This window comes from Peromyscus maniculatus, chromosome 5 (assembly GCF_049852395.1).
Source record: "Peromyscus maniculatus bairdii isolate BWxNUB_F1_BW_parent chromosome 5, HU_Pman_BW_mat_3.1, whole genome shotgun sequence".
NCBI lineage: Eukaryota > Metazoa > Chordata > Mammalia > Rodentia > Cricetidae > Peromyscus > Peromyscus maniculatus.
This window is the reverse complement of record NC_134856.1, coordinates 144,488,897-144,495,406: the sequence shown is the minus strand read 5'-3', so window position 1 is coordinate 144,495,406 and position 6,510 is coordinate 144,488,897.

Genomic DNA, 6,510 nt, shown 5'->3' with positions numbered 1-6,510 from the left:
ATGTGGGTGCTGGGAATTGAACCTGGGTCCCTTGGAGGAGCAGCCAGTGCTCTTAACTGCTGAGCCATTTCTCTAGCACCAGGTAAAGGTATTTGCTGCCAACTCTGATATCCTGAGGTGCATTCCAGCACCCACATAGTGGAAGAAGAGAACCCCATTACAGAGCTCCACTGGCAGGCACACACACACACACACACACACACACACACACACACAACCACACAAGTACTTTACAATTTTCTTCACACAAAATGTGAAAAACAAGAAAAATGCCTATTCAATAGGTAGATGTGTATGTAATATCTATCCCAAAGGCATATATAGTGTGCTTGAAATAATTTAATATGCATCTCTAAGAAGTGACCCCAATTACCTACATAATCTCAGTACAATTAAAAGTAACAAAAGTCAGGATAACTTTCCTTAATATAAGTGGTGTAATATCCAGTCCATATACAAGCTTTCCTTATTGATCCTGGATGCATTTTGCAGCTTGGTCCTCTGCAACCAAGATGCTCTCCAGGACACACATTGCATTTGCTCCTGAGTTATAAAATCTAACCCATAGTCTCTGGGGCTCGGCAGACTTGGGCTTCAGGTATCAAGATAGACTTCTCATAGTACATTATTATTCCCTAAACCTTCCAAAAACACACACCAGGATGAGACGGCTTAGTAGACGTGGAGCATTCTGGGAGATGTAGTCTACGATAGCTAAGGTTATTGCGCAGCCTTCTGGGAATCGCATTCTCTCTTAGCTACGCAGAGGTGCAGGTTGCCGCCAGCCAGACCTCTTGTCTTGCCTGAGGTGAGAACAGAGTGCTGCTGTGGGCTCCAAGGTTATGGGAGCTGCAAGGAGAGCCACGCCTCAGGGTGGGGCTGGCCAGGCCAGCTTAGTCACCAGAGGACTAATCCTGGTGGGAAGATGCTCCCCGAGGGTGGGAGGCAGAAACCGCAGGACCAGAGCACACAGTGCTGTGGAGGACAGCATAGTTGTAGCGTTGATTCGTAAACCTGCCACAATTGCGAGTGGGTCCCTTAAAGGCCCAGGCTCAGGATCTTTTTTATAGCTGTTTCATCACTAAAGAATGAGTATTGGGGGCTGGAGAAATGGCTCAGGGGTTAAGAGCGCTGGCTGCTCTTCCAGAGGTCCTGAGTTCATTTCCCAGCAGCCACATGATGGCTCACCATCTGTAATGAGATCTGGTGCCCTCTTCTGGCCTGCAGGCATACATGCAGACAGAACACTGTATACATAATAAATAAAGTAAATAAATTAAAATAAAAAAGTGTTGGATGAAGTCCCAAAGGGCAAGGGACTCAATTACACACACACTTCACTCCCCATGAACTTTCTAAACTCATACTCCTCAGGAAGCAAAGCAGCCAGCCCTCACGACACTAAACTGGTTGAGAAGTACGTGTGGACAAGACTCTCACTGAAGGGGAGCATTTTTGTTCTGGGCTTTCTGGAATGTCCCCAGAGCCTGCAATACACCGGACAGCGCTCTATTGCCAAAGAACTTTTCCATCCAAAAGAAGTACACCGTGGGGAACACACCTCTCAATTTGATTCCCAGGCCTGAATCAGCTTCTCCTGGGCAAAGGGGACTGTGTGTGTGGCAGAAGGAAGGAGCCGCAGGGAAGGAGTTCCACCCCAAAGAGAAGTCATTCCCCAAACAAGCAGTAAATGGTCCCCTTGCCCAGAGAGGTGGCAGACTTGGTGATGTCACACCTAGAGCAAATAGGTGCTGTGATGTGAATACTGCGGATGAACCTATAAAAGGAAGTAGAGAAAGATGGCGATTGTCAGGGTGCATAAGATAAGCCACTTCCCTGGAGGGCTCTCCCCTCGATATCTGGGGATGCAGTAATCAGCTACACATAGGAAATTTGCAGTCCTCATTACACCTCTTTCTTTATTCAATTATGGTTTCTACGCCGGGCGTCGGTGGCGCACGCCTTTAATCCCAGCACTCGGGAGGCAGAGCCAGGCGGATCTCTGTGAGTTCGAGGCCAGCCTGGGCTACCAAGTGAGCTCCAGGAAAGGCGCAAAGCTACACAGAGAAACCCTGTCTCGAAAAACCAAAAAAAAAAAAAATTATGGTTTCTACATTCTGAACTACTCTTGCATATCTGCCATAGTATATTTAGAGATATGCCAAGTTCCCTCTATGGTAAACATATTGTCACAGAACTACAACACAGAAAATATTATTTCTACTTTGAAACCTTAAAAATAATGCAGAATGAGGTGACAGTTTATCCACGGTCTGGGACTCAGCTAGGAGCAGGGCTCAGTGCTGTTCCCTCTCACAGCTGAGCTGCCAGAATTGTCTTCACACAGTGTTTTTGAGAAACTGTAGCAAAATGAAACATAAAAAGTTTTAAAAGCCTGACATGTTGATCCCAGCACTCAGGAAGCAGTGGCAGGAGGATCTCTGTGAGTTTGGGGCCAGCCTAGTCTACAGAGTGAGTGAGTTCCAGGACAGCCAGGGCTACACAGAGAAATCCTGCCTCAAACAACAATATTTATTTATTGCCTATGTGTGTCTCTATGTATGTGTATATGTGTGTGAGTACAGGTGCCCTTGAGGGCTAGAAGAGGTCATCAAATCCTCTGGAACTGGAGTTACATGTGTAAGTAAGCCGCCATGTGGGTACTGGAAACTGATCCCAGGTCCTCTACAAGAACAGCAAGTGCTCTTAACCACTGAACTGTTTCTCCAGCCCCTGTACAGCTCAACAAATTCATGATTCGTTCTTTAATACTAAATAAAAAATTAAAAGTGAACATTATCATCTTTGTGTTGATCTCAAAAAGTTTCTCTCACTCTGCTTTCTGTCTTGTTCTGGAAGTAAGGACGACAGAAACCCAGATGTGCCTATAAACTGGGCCAACCAGTGTTTGAGAAAGGAAGAAAGAAATGTCTTGAGGTTTTCTGACCTATAGATCAGCCCTCTCATTTTCAGCTCACACTGTAGAGGAGAGGTCTCTACTCTTCCTCCTGGAACCATACTTACCAAAGAGAACGGTATGTCTGCCCCACCACCCAGGGAACCCTTGTTGGGACAGCTCTACCTGTAGTTTCCAACCCTAAAAGGTAGGGGAGGGGCAAAATGGGCATGATTTTTCTATCTTACTGCTGGGAAGGTCTTATTTCCCCCAGACAAGAGGATGCCAGTGTATTCTCAGTTACACTAGCAGTAGCCAAAACCAACCCAGAGATTTGGCCTTGTCTCCAAAGTCCCAGAATATTCATGGGAGCACATCTGTGCTCTACATGGAGCCAACTCTCACATACTCTCCCTGAGTCTTAGAATTTTGGCGTTCTCATTTCCCACCTCCTTTCTCAGGAAGATTTCCTGGGGAGGCTTAACCCTTGCCCAGGGGGTAAGCCCCAAGCACAGCTGTCAGCACTTCCCATAGGAGCTGTAAAAGGCCAACTATGGCTCAGCATATATGTTCAATGTTCTTAGCAAGGTCTTCCTGTAACTGAATGAGTCCACTGTCTGCTAAGAAAAGTTTATTGCTAGAATATGGCGGGGTGGCCAAGGCCCAGGTCTAGGAACGACAGTCTACCAACATTCTATGTCATTTTGCTGCCAGGTCTATGTGAATATTTTTGACACTGCATTTTCCAAAATGAGAATGGTTAACAAATAAGGAACTAGGTCCCCAAAAGACCATTTTTAGCTAAGAGTTTCCTAAAGCAAAATGCAAATGAACAAATGTGCATTTATTAGTCTTCCACGTATAAATGTAAACAGTGCCATCTATTGGATATTTCCAGTAACTCCAACAAAATTCATTGTGAAACATTTCTTAACACACACATACCTTCCACAGCACCTGTTAGAGGTCAAAGGACAATTGGGAGTTCTTTTTCTCCTCCCATGTGCATCTTTATCAGCTCAGACACCTTGCCAGCCCCTTTGCAAAATATTGTATCTGGCAGTTGTAGGTAAAAACTGGTTCTTCGACGGAAGGTGGTGGCACACACCTTTAATCCCAGCACTTGGGAGGCAGAGGCAGGCGCATCTCTGTGGGTTAGAAGCCAGCCTGATCAACAGAGCAAATTCCAGAACAGCCAAGGCTACATAGAGAAACCCTGTCTTGAAAAAAAAAAGCAAACAAACCAAAACTGGTTCTTCATACTATGTTGGCTTTTATCGTTTTATTTAGTGAATCACCCTGATATGTGAAATTTAACATTAATTCTGATTCATGTTATATTTCATATATTCATATATATATTTCTACCATGCAGGATTAATTCACAGAAATACATATACATAGCCGGGTGGTGGTGGTGGCGGCAGCGGCTGCAGCAGCAGCGGCGGACTGCTGCACTCCCAGCACTTGGGAGGCAGAGGCAGACGGATCTGTGAGTTCAAGGCCAGCCTGGTCTACAGAGTGAGATCCAGGACAGGAACCAAAACTACACAGAGAAACCCTGTCAAAAAAAGAAAAAAGAAAGAAAGAAAAAAGAAAGAGAGAAAGAAAGAAAGAGAGAAAGAAAGAAAGAGAGAAAGAAAGAAAGAAAGAAAGAAAGAAATATACTAGTATATTTTATGTGACTTCTGCACGATGAGCTGTGATTTTGCTTTGTCCTAACATATCAGCTATCCTCGGAAGAGTCTGGCTTCAAGAGCTGGGGTTGTAGAGAATGAAATACAGGTCAAGCTCTCCTTCAGAGTTATTGCACCCAAGTCACCAGCACTCAGAATCCAATTTCTACAGTTAGAGTGTTTTATTAAAAAGAGAGCATGCTAGCAAGATAGCTCAATGGATAATAGCTATCAAGAGATAGCTCAGCTCATCGGTTGCCAAGCCTAACAACCAGCCTGCAATCCCAGGTGTCCCCACATGATGGAAGGGCAGAACTGACTCCTACAAGTTGTCCTCTGGTCTCTAAGCAGGCACACATACAATAAATGCAATACATTTTTTTGTGTTTTTGTTTTGTTTTGAAAGATTTATTTTATGTATGAGTGCTCTGTCTACATGTATGACTTTATGCCAGAAGAGGGCATTAGATCCCACCATAGATGGATGTGAACCACTATGAGGTTGCTGGGAATTGAATTCAGGACCTCACTAAGAGCAGCCAGTGCGCCGGGCGGTGGTGGCGCACGCCTTTAATCCCAGCACTCGGGAGGCAGAGGCAGGCGGATCTCTGTGAGTTCGAGGCCAGCCTGGGCTACCAAGTGAGTTCCAGGAAAGGCGCAAAGCTACACAAGAGAAACCCTGTCTCGAAAAACCAAAAAAAAAAAAAAAAAAAAAAAAAGAGCAGCCAGTGCTTCTAACTGCTAAGCCATCTCTCCAGCCCCACAATCAGTTTTTCAAACAGAGGAACACGGAACTGATTGGAATAAAAAAAAGCAAACTTTGTTACCAAGATCCAAAGTTGACTCAAATAGAACCCACATGCAGCCCGGGCTCATCGAGAAATTAGGATGTAAGCCTTAACTGCATTAGGAATTTTTTCTCTTTTATGTACTATTTTCTGTGTTTTACTTTCTCAGCACATTTATTTCTGTGGTCTCCTTTCAAGCAGTAGGCAGAAGGGAGTTACTGCTCTGCCTGTGATGACTGGTCCTGATTACAAAGGAAAACTAACTGCACTGCCACGCCACAGTGGAGTAAGGAAGAGTGTCTGGATACAAGCTGTCCCATTGAGTGTATGCATTTAATGACAATGAAAATGACTTTGGCCTCTGTATCAGGTGAAGACCCACACCAGCTGAAGTGGTTCCTGTGGGAAAGGGAAGGAGATAAACAAACACCAGGTGCTGAGCCTGGAAAACCGGCACAGTAGATAAAGGCATTTGCCACCAAGCCTGATGATCTGAATTCAATCCTTGGGATCTACCTGATGGAAGCAGAGAGCCAACTCCCAAAAGTCCTCTGACTTCCACACACAGACAACACACACATGAATACAGAATAAATAAAAAGAAATTTAAATTTTATTTATTTATTCTTTCAAGACAGGGTTTTTCTATGTAGCTCTGGCTGTCCTGCAAATCACTCTGTAGACTAGGCTGGCCTCAAACTCAGAGACTGGCCTGCCTTTGCCTCCCGAGTGCTGGGATTAAAGGTGTGCACCACCACCGCCTGTCTATTAATTTAAATTTATTAATGAATTGTTCTATTTTTAATTCCCTTCCTCCCTCTCCCTCTCTGAGTGCAGATGCCTGCATCCCCAAAGAGGGTGTCAGAAGTTACAGGCAATTGTGAACATCTGGTGTGGGTACTAAAAATCTAACTCTGGATCTCTGCAAGAGCAGTAGGCACTGTGAACGGTGCCTATGGAGTCCAGAATAGGGTATCAGATACCCTGGAACTGGAGTTACAATTGTGAGCTGCTATGTGGATGCTGGAAACCGAATCCTGGTTCTCTACAAAAGAAGCCAGAGCTCTTAATCACTGATCTATCTTTCCAGACCCTTTTTAGCTAGGAAGTTTGGTAGGCAGTAAAAGAGGGACTAACACTGCCTCACCTC